Consider the following 17,232-nt stretch of genomic DNA (forward strand, 5'->3'; position numbering starts at 1 on the left):
CCCTCTGCATGTCTCTGGAGGTACTGTGTACAAGTGAAGCCTAGACAGGAATACACTCATACACATAAAATACACACACACACACACACACACACACACACACACACACACACACACACTATTTCAAGTATATTGTTCATTTAGAGTAAGCAAGTCTACTGCTTATGCCTAGTTCTTTCAGACTGAATGAAACCCTCCAAGGGTGCTTATTAAGTGGATCTATTTTTTCAGCATTTGCATCCACTTGCACCTAAATATTTTCTGAAAATTATTAAATGCAAGTTTTTTTCTAGTGATGGAAAAAGTTACCCATGTTTTCATTTTTATTCATGGTCTTTATATAGTTTCCACAGAATGGGATTCTCCAGAATTTGAGTAGAAACAATTTAATGTGTTTTATTTTCACAGAACAGCAGTAATGACATAACTGCATTCATAACTAATTCTCCCAAATTTGATGCCAGCTGAACCTGTACCCCAACAATGAAAAGAATGACAGAAACAGTCTTGGGCTGCTGGCCAATACTGCTGTCTTTGGTAATGCCATGGTTGTTGATATTGCTGATATTTGATTGACTGTGTTTTCTCCTCTGCCTCAGCTTCCCTTGTTTTTTCCTTGAGCTTGGGCCATTGAGTATTTCTGTTTTATCTGCAAATGGGAACTCTCTGAGTCTGCTTTTAAGACATAAGCAAACAGGTACTGCTAAAGAAAATGTTCCAGCCTTTGTCTCAGAACACATCATCAGCATGAGAATGATGTTCTCTCTCCTCTTCCTTGTCACAGAAAAAAAAGAAAAGTCACCCAACACCATCAAACCAATACCAAGTAAAACTGAAATTATTCTCACTAAAGGGCCAGTGCTTATCTCGGCTATCATTTTAATTGAGATTGATTAAATGTACCTAAGAGTTCTCCTTGACAAGTGGTATCACAATGAGAAAGGCACACAAATTCCAAAGGAGGCCCAGACTCAATTTTCAGGTCCATTAGTACATTATTATAAGGTATAATGATAATAACTTAACCTTCATATGTTTTTTTTAGAGTCCTCATGCATTCGGAACTGAAAAATGTACTAGATATTTGCTCAAGGAGAAATTCAAATTGTTGTTCTTCTAAAGTATGCTGGTTAGCTCTGAACCGAGTCCATATTATGTGGTTCCAAACACTCACATTCAATTGCTATTGTAAATAAATGGTTATTTTTTTAAAGAACAAGGAATGTTTATGGCAAAAAAATGAGTATGTGATCAAAGACACCACTTCTGCACTATGGACCAATAATTTTATTGATCACTTGGTTATTACATAGTTTATTATGAGGTTGATTGAGCCGTGGTTGGCCTCATATGTAGGATTGTACATATATGATTTAGGAATCTATAATTTAAATGTGTGTACATTTAAGTCTGACTTTCCATTTGATAATTAATTTATACTTAATAAACAAATTTAGGGTACATTATATTATTTGGAGAAGGAAAAAGTTTGTTGCAAGGGAGAGGTGATCACAATATTGAAGAAGATGAGTGCTAGCAGAAGTTTCTCAGGTCAAGTGTTTTTTCCTCACATTTTTTACTTGGGTCAATTTTGTCAATAGTTTTTTTTTCTGATCAAATTGCAACCTCTTAAAAATATTTTAAAACTATGTATTGTCACTATGGGCTCAGAAGAAGAATGGAATTGGTACCGATTCTCATTCTTCACATCGTAGTTAAGAGTTTTCTGATCAGTTCTATTTCTTTCCTTCACCTGGTTGATTGAATTTTCTGATTGATTGATGTATTTCTTTAAGGATTTTATTTCTTTCTTCTTTAAACGCCTGTGTAATCTTTATAAGATTATATTTAAAGCTATTTTCTTATGCTTTGACTATGTTAGGGTATCCAGAGCTTTCTGTAGCTGGATAGTAGAGCTCTGGTGTGGCCATATTACCCTGACTTTTGATGACTGTGTTCCTGTGATCTCCATCTAGTTTTCTGTTTGCCTGAATGTTCCTGATTTCAGCAAGACTCCTGGGGAAGCAAGAAGCGACTGATAATGGGTCCCATGGAACAGGATGATGCTCCTAGCTACTGGCTCTGCCCCAGGTGGACTCAGCAGATGGGGGATTAGTTAAAGAGGAGTCTAAACTGAATGTTCCTGGGGCCTCACAAGGCTACAGCGGAAGGCAACAAGAACTGTGGGCCAGAGGATGGATTGTAAGGTGACTGTGCCCAGCTCACCTCTAAATAAGAATCTGCATAAGTAAGGCCATAGAAGCCATGGGCAATAATGCAATTGGCTAGCAAGTGACAGAAAATTAAGATAAAATGCTTTTACCAAGACTGAAAGAACTTTGCTGAGACTTGAACAGAAGCAAAGTAATCTCAAGGATTTTGTTTAATTTTTAATGTTCAGCTAATTTTGAAGCAAAACACGATAAAGTAATTTTCCTTTTAATAATATTTTCTTATGATATTATATCCTTCTTTTGTATAAATAATTCTCAGCATCTAATTTGTGTTTACCAGGTTTAAGGTATGATGGAGATTTAAGAGAAGAAGAATGGGATGGGAATGCATGGTCTGTTGATCGACATACTAGACGTGTTTGAGTTTACACAACGTCTTCCTCTTTTTTCACTTTCACGCTTGTATACCCATTTTCAAGTTATGTACATCCCATGAGACCCACTTTATGAAGCTGATAGTAGTATACAGCCATTTTGTTCCCTGCCTTTTGGCTTTGTATCATCCTTTTCTTTCTTCCTATAGGTAAGTCATATGGCCAGGCCATAGTCAGAGAAAATGGAATTGGGGCCAGGTTCCTGAATGATTTATATACAATGAAATTCTGAATATGTTTTAAATATTTTATACAACCTCACAAATTCTCTCTTCCATCAATACTCTGCATTAATACAAGTACTGTTCAAATGATACCCTATTTCTCCACTTATCTAAGTTCTATCTATTGAAATGTCTCAGTTAACTGTCCATGTCTGAGATAGGCATTGATGATACTGAACTACCTTCATTGACACTGTACACATCTGAAATACTTTGTATTACCCTGCATGTATACACTTTCTCCCACACTGAGGAAATGCACTATAAAAGATGAAATCATCTATCAGTGATTAACTCGTTGATTAATTCTTGATAACAGGGCACCATTTTCTCAGTATTAAAAGAAATGTAAACTATATTATGAATCTCGAAATAAGAACATACACGGACTGGACCTAGGCCTCCCTGCTTATAGATATAGTCAGATGTGCTTGAACTTCATGTCAGTCCTGAACAACTGGAGTCAGGGCTGTTGCCTCTGTGTGAGATATGCTTTACTAGCTGGGCTGCCTTGTCTGGCTTCAGTGGGAGAGGAAGCACCCAGCCTTACAGAGACTTGAAGTCCATGGTGGGGGAATATCCAGGGAGTTCCACACACTCAGAGAAGAAGGGTCGGAGAAGGGTGGAAGAACAGTGGGACTGGGTGACTGGGAGGGAGAGAGGGCAGTGAGCAGAATGTAAAGTGAATAAGTAAAAAAATTAAATTAAATTAAAAAAAGAAATTTATTGGTTACTTGCCTGAGTAGAGGTAAAGAAAGGATACACTCAGGAATTGAGAAGCATCAATTGTAGTTTACAGACTTTAAAACCAGCGTTTTTACTTATTCTTTGAAAGTTTCATGCATATTCGATATATCCTGAATCTTGGACCGATTGATCTCTCATTCCCAGTCATCTGCCCATAGTGCCCATGTTGCATCCTCCTTTTTCCTGAGACTGTTGGCTACCAGCCTGAGGAAACAAAAGTAGCAGAGGCAGATAGCAGGGTTTGGTTGGCCTTAAGTATGACAGAATGACCTCTGGAGACTGCTGCAATGAGACAAATCTACTTTACTGTTTCAGGGATAGGATATATAAGGGCTATTTTAGGTATATGGGTGAAGGGGGGCTAATTGTTCACAGCATCCAATGGTCAGAAAGGGCCGATGGGTTATAATACAGCACCTAATATGGGAAGCCAGATTTGGATGTACGTGCTGAGTTATCCCATCTTGCAGAGAGCTCTGTACAAAGGCAGTTTTCAGACAAAGCCTGCCACCACTGTTCAGGGACACTCTCCAAACAGAGGGAGAGACAAGGAAGCCCAAATAAGAGAGGGAGTCCCTCATTTTGTACTGTCTCAGAAAGCCATCTGGTCATGGGGGCCCGCTACCTTATTTAAAAAGTTCCAAAACCACCCTATCACATCCCCTCCAAATTCATCACCCCCCATTTACTGATTATTTTAAGCCACTGAGTTCAATTAATGTTATCATATGCATATAGACATAAGATCATGCAATAAGGCATGAGAACCAAACTAGTAGTAAGCAAGTCTTCTGTCCCCAATGGCTATAAGCTACTAATGGATTCTTAGCTAGAATCAAGTCTTCAGAGCAAATCCCACTTGCTGTGTGTCTCAACTCATAAAATGTATTGTTTCATGCCAGTTGTAGGTAGTGCAGTAGAAGTGCACAAGAAGATGATAAACCCTCATATTCCAACAGAGAAAATGTGTTCAGCCTTCCTGGAAAGGACTGGCACCCATCCTGCTCACTCTAGTTACGTTATTGAAACATTACACGCAGTTCATTGGACCTGGGAAAGGCTCCAGCTACCAACGTTGCTTTGCCTTTACTGCCCATGCAACAGATGAACCATACAAATCTCAGTCCGACTGGACCATGGCGAGGCATAACCAAAAGAAAGAGGCCTAGGTGTGCAGGTAGTGCCTTAGGACCGAGTCACAGCAGCAAGTTCCCATTGTCACCAAGTGTAGGTTCTCTAGGGAGACAATGTTCTTTAATGATCAAACAGTTTCAAAGTGATTTCTCAGCTTCTACTGACTGTCCCAAACGTAGCAAAAGAATTGCTGAAACGTTTCAACTCAAAGCCTGACGCAAAGGCTTTACTATGATTTCACTTAAAGCCAGACAGAAAGGCTTTACTATACAAACCACTACAAAAGTTATTTATAAAGTGCAAGCAGAACCCCTTGGGTAAGGACATAGAGGAAGGAAAACTAATTCCTCGCACACTGCTGGATAAGGTTGGTATGAGGTTCCTTTGCAACAGAGAAGTTGAAATTCCCAGCTTTTCTCATAACATCCAAGTGATTATAGTTTAGGGAAACCTCAGATCTTGACAGATTATCATTAAAGTTAAACGTGTCTCCAAGACCCAGGGGTAAGTTGTGACAACCCAGAACTTTATAAGAAATCCAATTCATTTAGGTCTAAGTCTTGACATTTCAATTCAGAAATTTAACATGCCTTCCTTCTGGTTTTCTTTTCTATTTTTATATTATTAATTAATTTACTTACTTTATCTCCATATCACAGCTTCCACCCCCCTTCTTCCAGTTATCTCCTCTTACCTCTGCTCCCATTCACTGTTTGTCTCTTTCTCCTCAGAAAAGGGAAGCTTCCCATGGATATCAACCCACATTGGCATATAAAGTTGCAGTAGGACTTAAGTGCATTTTCTCCTATTGAGGTTAGACAAGGAGCACAGTTAGGGGAAAGCGATCTGAAGGCAGGCATACAAGTCAGAGACAGTGCTGTTCTTGAGAAGACTTAGCCACACAATTGTTACACATTGCCAAGGCGCATAGTTTTGTCTCATGGATGCTTTCTGGTTGGCAATTCAGTCTCTGAGAGCCTCTGTAGGTTCACGGTAGTTGATTCTCTGGGTTTTCTTGTATACTTGTCCTGGGCTTCTTGTATACTTGGCTTGAAATTCAGAGTGGTCGGTTAACCCTACTACTGACTTGCCGTAATTGATCCAGTGAGCACTTCCTATCTTGCCATTTTGTAGGGTAGCCCTTCAGAGCCCTCAGTTGAGTAAGATTTTGATCATATCTCCCTTAGCATTCTGTGCCACACCTTCAGCACTAGATAGCTAGTGAGCATGGAATTTGCTTCCAATCCAGTTCTCAAGGATTTTGTAATGTCATGGACCCAAAACATTACATGTCTCCAACCATAAGATCTTACAATCTAATTTTGGTAGGCAACCATGGTGAATGACTGTTTTGTTTTGGAAGCCTCAGGGGCCTCCATGACCAATATGTATAAAGGTAGCACATGCCTATATGGGATTTTTACTTAATGATTCATGTTTAGCAAGTTTTTAATGATAAGCAAGGATTAAAAAGGAAATCAACTCAACATTCCGTTGCTTCTAAAATATAAATTTTATACTTATATTCTACATTTGCACATATACATATTAAAATAGTTAAATCTTATATATCACATGCTAATATATAATTAGCTCTCTCCACATACAACATGAATATTTAATGCAGTTAGAGAATGGTTTCTATAAGAAAACTTATTCAGATTTGTTTACTCATGTTTGAACTTGTGTTTTTTTAAAGTACTTTCACTAATTTAATAAATTGTTTTGTAAATTTGTGCCTGTGTACACATATGTGTATGCATGCAAGTACCTGCACATCATTCAGTGAGTATGGAGGTTATTCTGTAGGTTCTAGAATTTGAAAGGTAGTCAACATGCTTGTAAGCACATACCATTACCCACTGAGCCATGATGCTGGACTCTCAAATTGCTGTTTCTGGTGGTTAAATTGAGAGATGACATTCAGTGCTAACTCTAGAGGTTTTTGTTGAATGATGGTATTCATATGATATGGAACAAAGATCAGGGTGTGAAGAAGTCTGCATATGGGGGAGAAAATGAGCTCATTACTGAAAAACAAGACAAGTATAGCAGGAGTTAATTTGGGTCAAAATAAGCAAAGACATTGAGGTAAGAAATTTGAAGTTTTCTGAAGAATAATGGAATTGCCTTAGTATATCAAATATCAACAAATTTCAGTAAAATATTAATTGATTAATAAAACAACTAAATGGTAAATAGCAGAATTGTAGTTGTCAGTAATTAGAGAACTATTTTAAGATAATTTTATTCCAACTAAAAATCATTTAAAATAAGGGACCATAAGTGTGATGGGTAGTCATTGATCAACATGATTGGATGAGGTAAAGCAAGCTGCTGAGCATATCTTTGAGTGATTGTCACTTGAAGTGGAAAGACCTACCCAATATGTGGACAGAATCTCTTGGTGGCTTTTGTCTGTTTCTATTAGTTTGCTTTTGCTGACAAGTGCATCCACTCTCTTGCTGCTTCACTGATCAGAACCTGACTCCTTTGGTGTCCTGTTGTGGACTGAAGATCAGAAGACCGTCCAGAATCTGAATAAGCCCTTTGTAAGACTTTGTTTAGACACTATTTTTTGCCAACATAAGTAAATTTCTTGTCCTTCTGGTAACACATTGCTGTCTAATGTTTGTACCCAGAAAAATGTTCGAGGAGGTCTCCTTGAAAGCAGGCATAGTGATAACTTGTATAATGATAAGAGTTCAAAATATTTTATGGTAAAGGGTTCATGGAATCCATTTGCAGTTTCAGAACAGTTGAATACATTTGAGAAAATAAAGAGATTGGAAATAAACTTGGGGTAGAAATCTAGACACACACCACCAATTATTAAAACCTTCCACATCATAGCATTGACTTTTGTGTGACTGAATTTGCTATATTTGTGTCCATTCAGTGAAGAAAACATCTGTTCTGTAGAGAAGGCCAGCCAGGAATAGGAAAAAGTAGATCATTTCCCAGACCCTGAAGTACCCAGTCCTCATTTCCAGGGATTACTACAGCTCAGAGAACTGAACCAGTAGAAATTCATATCAGACTTCAAAGTAGCCGTGGTTTTGTCCTCCTTGTTCCCACTTTTATTCTTTCTCCATTTTTTACCAGACGATTATATTTCACTTTATATGTGTTTCCTAATAACTTAGTGATATACAAAAGGGGAGCAGCTGATTGTACCAGAAAGAAGTGAATTAAAAAAAAATCACCGGGACAAAAAAAATATATGAAAGGCTGAAATTGAAATCACAATTCAGGCTAGCGGCTCTCAATCATTATGGTTGATATGTAGAAGCCCTTTCTCTTACTGAGGTGTGTTGAATGGGTAAAAGCCCAATTCTATTCATCACCAGACACACTAGCTCAGTCTTGTAATTATAACGAATAAAACCTCACCTTTGTTCTGAAATGACTGTAGAACAAACACAAAAGGGAGATTGTGTAATTGCAACTCAGGGCTCACTACATAAAGCAAGAAGCACAGAGCTAGATGTGTAAAGAGTAGGATCACCACAGTGCCCAGAGGATACAAGTGAGCCATCTTCATTTTCTAGAGAAAGCAGTAGAGATAAAGAGAAGGCTAATGTCCCTTCCTGAAGACGCGAAAATATTTCAATAGCATACAAAATTAATTAAGCCTTTAATAAGTGGTAAAATTATTTGTATAGCAAAGACTTGTCTTTAAATATATTTCTTTGTGATTTATTTTTTTAAAAAACTCCTTTCTACTGGTAATGGATGACTAAAATTCCAAAACAAAATTTTTAATTCTTTGTTTTACATTCTAGCTCCAAAAGTACAAAAATACAAAACCTTGCAAAGTGTATGCCACAAACAGATCAATTTTTACTGGTGAATTACAGCAAGACATACTCACCACAGCAAAACTTGAATATTAAAAGTTTAAAATTAAGAATTAATTTCACCACAGAGTTCACACTATCTATCCAACTGCGGTATGTGCATTTTTGAAATAAATTTGTAATACAATGCTTGCTCCTTCCAGAATTAATACTGTTCTACATCACATGTCGAAGGGACAATTAACTGATTTATAGAACAGGATGATAGGACAGAGGTTCTGTTGACACTGAAACAGTCATTCCTTGGTGCCTTCATTGAGATAATCCAGTACATAAAAGGAAAGCAGGTAGCACATTACCTTAATGCCATAATTGGTGATCAGCCCCATAGTATCCCCAATTCATCTTGATAGGAGACTTCAAGGCCAGCTTAAAAAGATGCTCTATCAGATACAACCAACCTGTGCCATGTGCTTCAGGTATCTCAGCATAGCATGAGTATGGCCCCACAAATTTGTACATTACACTGTCATATTGTGACATAAAATTTGGGATCCTTGGCTCCGAATCTACCTCTGAGCTATCTATTCACTCTTTTGAAAGGAACAGAAATAACATGTTGAATAGGTTAGCATTCTTTGTAAATATCTAGATATTATGTTTTATAGTTCTAGACATACAAACACATACCAAAGTACATGTGTGTGTGCATGCACATAAACACACACAATACACACAGAAGGGTAGAGAGGGAAGAAGAAGAGGGAAGATGGTAGAATAGAACATTGTTCAGTGGTAAACAATGGTAGAGCCCTTTAGGGATGAAGAATAAATTATTTCTTCCTTGGCCCACAGTACCCAGCATTTTGAGTTAACTGTATACTTAAATGAACAAATGATTAATAACAAATTTGAATTTTATCCATTAGATGATATAAAGGACAGTAGATAAGGATAAATTCTGGGATTGACTTGTATTTGATAACTCAACTATAGCGTTTTGGGAAACAGAGACAGTCAAAGGAAACCCTTTTCATATTTATTTCTCCATTAAAATAACATAGTTAGGCTTCTTACATGTTTAACTCTATATTTTGGCACATTGTAGATATACCTTATTTTGTATTTTAAAACTTGATTGTATTCACCAAGTATTTTTCTGGGAGTGGACCAATCACCAATGACCCAAAGTAATCCCTTCCACCCCCACATCTAACCAAACTTCCTGTTTTGGTAATACTGAAACCTGAACCTGGATCCCCACACAGGCAAGCATGTTGTCTCTTCCTAAGCTATGCCCCTAGCCCATGACACATTTTATTTATTAATTCATCACTTAAAAGACATTTGAGTGATTTCTAATTTTTGACTCTTGTGAATTATATGATTATGTAAATTCATTCACAAGTTTTTATTTGAAATATATATATATATGAATGAATTTTCTGGAGTGGAATTTAGTAGAGAATTTGGTTTTTATAGAAAGCCTGCCAACTTCCACAAGAGTCACCACACTGACCTATGAAGACCCTGCACCTCCTTAGCGTATTAGAAATGCCCTCCACCTCCCCTTGCTCACCGTTGTGTGAGACTTTGCTCTAAATCTGTGTCTTAGACAACAGGGATGCCCATGATAGGTGGCTTAGATGAGAGTGGGCACCAGAGGAAAGTTCATGAGGGTCTTCATAAATAGAGATGAGTTTCAGTTTATGCCAAGGAACCCCACTTCAGAATTTACCAGTTACCCCAAAGTGGAGGAGTGGCATTGTGGGAATATAATCCAGGAACTGGTAGACTCAGAAGCAATGGTAATAAGAATCTCTGTTGAAAAGACATCCAGAGCTCAAAGGGATTTGGTGAAAACAGCTACAAAGTTAGGATAAGAGTCTTATTTTAACTGACCAAAGGTAAGGTTGGCTTCAAATCCAAGTGGGAATGTTCTGAGTTGTTTGACCTGTCTTCAACCAAGTGTGAAAGGCTGAACCGTTCAAGAGCAATGACATATGGAGGATGCTCATGTCCCCTCTGATGTGTGCTGAGATGACATTAAAACTGGTGTCATCCAAGAATGTTGGCAGTGACTGGGTAATTATACACACACACACACACACACACACACACCTAGGTTTAAAAAACATGTTATTGCATTGAACTACCTGAGGACCCAGCTATACCTCTCTTGGGCATATACCCAAAAGATACCCCAACATACAACAAAGACACGTGCTCCACTATGTTCATAGCAGCCTTATTATAATAGCCAGAAGCTGGAAAGAACCCAGATGCCCTTTAACAGAGGAATGGATACAGAAAATGTGGTACATCTACACAATGGAATATTATTCAGCTATCAAAATACAATGACTTTATGAAATTCATAGGCAAATGGATGGAACTGGAAAATATCATTCTGAGTGAGGTAACCCAATCACAGAAAAACACACATGGTATGAAATCATTGATAAGTGGCTATTAGCCCAAATGCTTGAATTGCCCTAGATGCACAGAACACATGAAACTCAAGAGGGATGACCAAAATGCGAATGCTTCACTCTTTCTTTAAAAGGGGAACAAGAATACCCTTGCAGGGAATAGAGAGGCAAAGTTTAGAACAGAGGCAGAAGGAACACCCATTCTGAGCCTGCCCCACATGTGGCCCATACATATACAGCCATCCAATTAGATAAGATGGATGAAGCAAAGAAGTGCAGGCCGACAGGAACCGAATGTAGATCTCTCCTGAGAGACACAGCCAGAATACAGCAAATACATAGGCGAATGCCAGCAGCAAACTACTGAACTGAGAATGGGACCCCCGTTGAAGGAATCAGAGAAAGGACTGGAAGAGCTTGAAGGGGCTCGAGACCCCATATGAACAACAATGCCAAGCAACCAGAGCTTCCAGGGACTAAGCCACTACCTACAGACTATACATGGACTGACCCTGGACTCTGACCTCATAGGTAGCAATGAATAGCCTAGTAAGAGCACCAGTGGAAGGGGAAGCCCTTGATCCTGCCAAGACTGAACCCCCAGTGAATGTGATTGTTGGGGGGAGGGCGGTCATGGGGGGAGGAAGGGAAGGGGAACACCCATATAGAAGCGGAGGGGGAGGGTTTAGAGGGATGTTGGCCTGGAAACCGGGAAAGGGAATAACAATAGAAATGTAAATAAGAAATACTCAAGTTAATAAAGATAAAAAAACATGTTTTATACCATGTTTGTTTGAACTTTTTTATTAGCAATGTATTTTATGTTTCCTTCCTCAGAAATAACTCATATTTCTTCTCTAAATATTTGGAAAAATCCTCAATTCCAGCCAAGGAATACAGTTAAAATGAGAGGCAAAAAATTCCATTAACAAAAATGTTTACAAGATACATGTTTTATAACCACAGGTCTTTCTTACTTTTTCCCACTTCAGTCACACTTCAGTCCTTGTTCACATCACTGAACCTTTTAATCCCATTTGCAAGGTTGTTACTGTCTGTATCCCATTCTTGGTTAGCTCTGACTGTATGCTCAGTTCTCTCTAGAAGTTCACTTCTGGATCTCTGAACCCAGCCTAGGTCAGGAGTCTCTCATACCTTAGCAACCTGTGTGAATATCCAAATGTTTATACTTGAGGCATGGCTGTGGCTTAGACTTCTAGTTATAATGTGCTCTCTCTCTCTCTCTCTCTCTCTCTCTCTCTCTCTCTCTCTCTCCCTCTCCACTCTCTTTCTCTCAATAGTCTCTCTTTCACTCTTCTCCATCACCTCTGAAGGGAACCTCCATCTGTTCACTAGATGTTAAGTTTATAAAAACAAAAGTGCAAGATATAATTGAGTTAGACTGGAGTCATATACATACTCCTATAACAAATTAGATAAATTATACAGAGACATATGTTAAAGAAACATAAATTGCACAATTAAGTGAAAGACCATGAATACAGGTTCCTCGAAAAAATGGTAACAAACAATCAGAGAGAGAATGAGTGGATTGAAGTCAGGATAAATGAAATAGTTGGATATACATAATTCACACACATATCCACACATACATAGAGAGAGGGGGACATGCAAACACTGATATCATTATTATTCAAAAAAGGAGGGTCTATCATTGTCTTGTACAGCAATTTGCTTGTCAATTAGCAGAAGATACTTGCTAAAGTCATAAATTTGAAATTCACCATGAAGAGAATGCTCAGCACAAGAGAGAGTTCTTTTCCCCAGAGGCGACAAGACAGATTGGCCAAAGAAAGCAAGGAGCATCTCTATAGGAGTGATTCTTAAGGAAGAACTTGGGAAGTCTGTGTTGGGATGAGTTACTTAGTCCTGATTGGACGTGTTAGTCAGTATGATCAAATAATGAATTTGGGTTTCTGGATCTTGACGTATGGATAGTTGGACCTTGGTGGTCAGCTTTAGGAATGAATAAGAAAGTGGCCACACAAGGGAATAGACCTGGTTGGCTAGATTTGGGAATGTAATTTAACAGTTTATCAAGGGATAGAGAGAGAGAGGACTAGACTTTGTGATGTCATGTTTGCAATTCTCAAGCCTGTTAGAAAGTTCTACATCCCAGAAGTTTTAGTTTCTGTTGGGAGGAACAAGATAGTATACATAAGTACTGGGGCAGTGTTTCATTGCAGGTATTGGCCCAGGATGGAGAAGCTATCTCAGCTTTTCAACTCAGAGTTCTGGATCATCATCGTCATCTTACAGACTGACAGAAAAACAGACAAACGTGTGTATTTTCAATGTAAGTAATATGCTTAGAGCTATAAAGGTAGTGAAGTGGCTAGGAGAGGGATGGAACTTGGGTCCACTTTTAAGCTTTTGAGAATTCAAGCTTATTCCCCTGTGCCACAGGAAACATTTACCATGTCTTTGTTTTAGTTTGTGGACACCTTTGCAGCTTTTCATTTGGTACCCTGACATATCGCCATGCAGCCATTTCTGACTAGATCATGGGTGCAGAATGTGAACCAACTAGGTATGTCAACAGTTGAGGATGCCTGCTATGTGCATGATAAAACACTGCACCATGGTGACTGAACTAATCATTGTTGCTGATCAGCTCTGATTCTTCCCAGAAGGACTGATATGGGTTTTTATACACACACCCTATTCTTACATTCAATCGAGACTTTATCACCAAAGGTAAAATTAATAATATGGCATTTTTTTTCTTTTTACACTATTTTGCCTACATAGGTCAAGCATTGACTATTTCGTGTGGGCTGCCTAGCATTGAATTGGAAATAACAAAACAAGATTCATTTGTACTGTTCATAAGCAGAAAATGTACTTTTCCAAACAGATTGGATAAAAACAAGTAAACTTGAACTCTGTCTTGTAGAGAAAAATTACCTAAGGGGAGAAAATGTGGCTGATGTAAGACTTTCCTATTATTGAATGCTTGCTTATTTGTTGTCATTTAAAATAAAGCAAAAATCATATTCAAAACGAATTATAATTACAACTAAGTTTATACAATATTTGCTTGCAGAGGAGTGGATCAGATATTATTGGATGACTAAAGTGCACAAAACTTCACAGAAGCCATTATTTTATTGGTTTATTGGTTATTTTATTTATCTACATTTCAACCCCCCTATTCCACCCCTCCCCCTGCTTCTGTGAGGGTGCTCACCCACCTACTCATCCACTCCTGCCTCACCACCCTAGAATTCCCCTACACTGGGGCTTTGAGCCTTCACAAGACCAAGGGTCACCCCTCCCATTGATGCCAAAAAGGGCCCATCCTCTGCTACGTATGAGCCATGGGTCCCTCCATGTAAACTCTTTGGTGGGTGGTTTAGTCTCTGGGAACTCTGGTTGGTTGATATTGTTGTTTTACTTAGGGAATTGCAAACCCCATGCGGCTTCTTCAGTCTTTTCCCTAACTCCTCTATTGGGGTCCCCATGCTCAGTTCAATGGTTGGCTGCAAGTATACCCATCTGTATCAGTAGGGCTCTGACAGAGCCTCTCAGGAGACAGCTATATCAGCCTCCTGTCACCAAGCACTTCTTGGAATCAGCAATAGTGTCTGGGTTTGGTGTCTAGAGATGAGATGGATCCCCAGGTGGGGCAATCTCTATATAGCCCTTCCTTCAGTCTCTGCTCCACTCTTTGTCCCTGTATTTCCTTTAGTCAGGAGCAATTCTGGGTTACAATTTTGGAGATGGGTGTTTATGCCTAACCTATAGGTATGGTCTGTACAGGTCTCTCTCCACTTTGTTGTGTTCATTTCTTTCATTTTTTTACTGATTTATTTTGATTTATATTGATAAGTTGACACAATAGGGAATTGCATATTTCTTCATGATTCTATTGTTTTCCTTCCAAATACGAACATTGTAGCTATAAAGTGAATGTAGTAAGATCACCCATGATTACTCAGTATTAATGTCACCATGAGATTAACTAATTTTGACCAATTTGAAAGTAACAAATATAAGAGCAATTGATGCTATTTAGTTATCTTATGTTATTTTTTGAAGCAGAAGAAGGAATAAAGGGTCTGCCTTAAGTGGTATGCCAATCTAAGTGCAGAGACATAAGATGGGACTTGGATGGTGACAGTTCTGCATCCAAGTCTTGATTATAATTAGACTATTATACTATAAAACCTTGGACAGGAGAGCAGGAGACTTGGATCAATAGTCTAGAAATGAAATTGAGTCCCAGCCACATTCAGTCAAAAAATGTATAGCTAGATAGAGACAGGGAGATGGAAAGAGAGGGAGAGGAGGAAGGGAGAGAGGAGAGAGAGAGAGAGAGAGAGAGAGGTTTTTACACATGAAAGATTTCTAGTAATGTGCTAAGTATCAAGCATATGCCATATTCCTTATGGTTTCAGTTGATAATGGGACAACAGCCTCTAGGTTCCACGGACCCTTTGACAGAGTCATCATGGTTAAGATCACTGGTATACTTCTATTTTATGGGGGAATCAATACAGCAGTTTCTTTATTCTTTCTGAACTGAGCCTAAACAGACCCTAAGCGTACATCCTCCAACATATGTTAAACAGTAAATCTTAATCTAATTCAGTACCCAAGAAGACTTTACCTGGTCTGTGGTAACAGAATTCTTGACTGTAGTTCTGAAAAGATGCTAAAGTAATAATACAAAAGTTCAAACCTGCACGTTGATGAAAATTATAAAGAGGAAGTCAAGTAAAGACTCCTGATGCCTTATAGTTTCTACTGAGCTCATCCCTTCTCACTAACATGATCTCATTAAGTCATAATTGTCATTTGCAAGATATTATACCTATTTGATTTCTACGTAAATCAGTACAAACAATACAATAGTATTTAGAAAGACTGGTGCATAAGATGACAATAGAATTTGTCTATAAAATGAAGAAGGAGGGAGAGACGAGTAAGGGAATATCAGCTCACAGTTTTCCTTAATGATTTGGGAAATACCGTGAAATTTATTCCTTAATTAGAGGAAGGTTGATTAACTCTCAATGCAAACAATTACCACACTAATGCACGGTTTGCCTGTAATGAATGGGAGTTTATATGCAGCCTCTGGCTACCTACCTTGATTTGAACAGAATGTGAGGAGCAAACACCTTTTATTTTTTTAACACTGATTCTTGAAAGAATTGTCTTAGCCCAATGGAAAGAATAAATTGTTTGGGTTGTTTGTTTGTTTTCAGTTTTTGGTATTTTGTTTATTTTATTATTTTATTTTATTTATTTTTTTTTTTTTGGTGAGAAACTGAAATGCAGGAAGAGCAATCAAATAGTCCATGCTGCTCTAGTTTTCTGACTGTTGTTAAATCGGTTTACTAAAATTTCTTTTTTTCATCTTTTAGCATAATTCTTCAACTCCTTTTCAATTTATTACCACAAAACCAATGAACGAAAAGAATTAGGTGCTTACCAAATTCCTACTGTAAAGCAGGCAATTTCAGATCATGTCCCTTTATGAAGTTCTTGTTAATTTACATATGTATATCATGGCAAGTCATGTTGTCTCCCTGAGCTACAGGACAATGCAGCAGCATCCATTGCACCTGGTATGACTGAGCCAATCCTGCATTTTCTTATCTGGATGTTTGTATGTAGACTTAAGAGTATTAGCACCTCACACTTAGTTATGTGAGGGTTGTGATGTGGATGTTTCAAAGTTGAGAGGATCTGTCTTTTGCAGCAATATACAAGGAAAGAGAAAGATATAGCTGTACCTATACAGATAGATGCATTGTTGAGAGGGAAAGAGAAAGGGGGAGAGGGAAGGGGAGGGGAAGGGAGAGAGAAAGAGAGAGAGAGAGATTGAGAGAGAGAGAGAGAGAGAGAGAGAGAGAGAGAGAGAGAGAGAGAGAGAGAATGCTCTTCAGGGTCTGCTACAAACTTTCAAGTTCTGGCTGCATGCTTAATCTGAATAATGAGTCAAGTTGAATCTAACGGAGCTGAATACTGTTTATGAAGAGAGTTATATTCCTAATTTATTTTTCAGCTTGTCTTTCATGTTTTTTAATTCCAAGACAATAGCATAAAAGTATTAAGGATTGTTGGCTCTAAACCCCGAGCAGTTTGTTTTGTATTTATCTCTATCTTCTCTACACTTGACTCCATTTTAACACATTGCATTTTTAGTCTTAATGAATAAATCAAAACAATTTCGTCCCTTTCTTCCACTTTTTCCTTTATTTCATTTTCCTTTTGGTCTTAATTCATAAGTTTTTCCACCTATCTTATCTAAAGGT

Source organism: Rattus norvegicus, chromosome 1, assembly GCF_021556685.1.
Source record: "Rattus norvegicus strain SHRSP/BbbUtx chromosome 1, alternate assembly SHRSP_T2T, whole genome shotgun sequence".
NCBI lineage: Eukaryota > Metazoa > Chordata > Mammalia > Rodentia > Muridae > Rattus > Rattus norvegicus.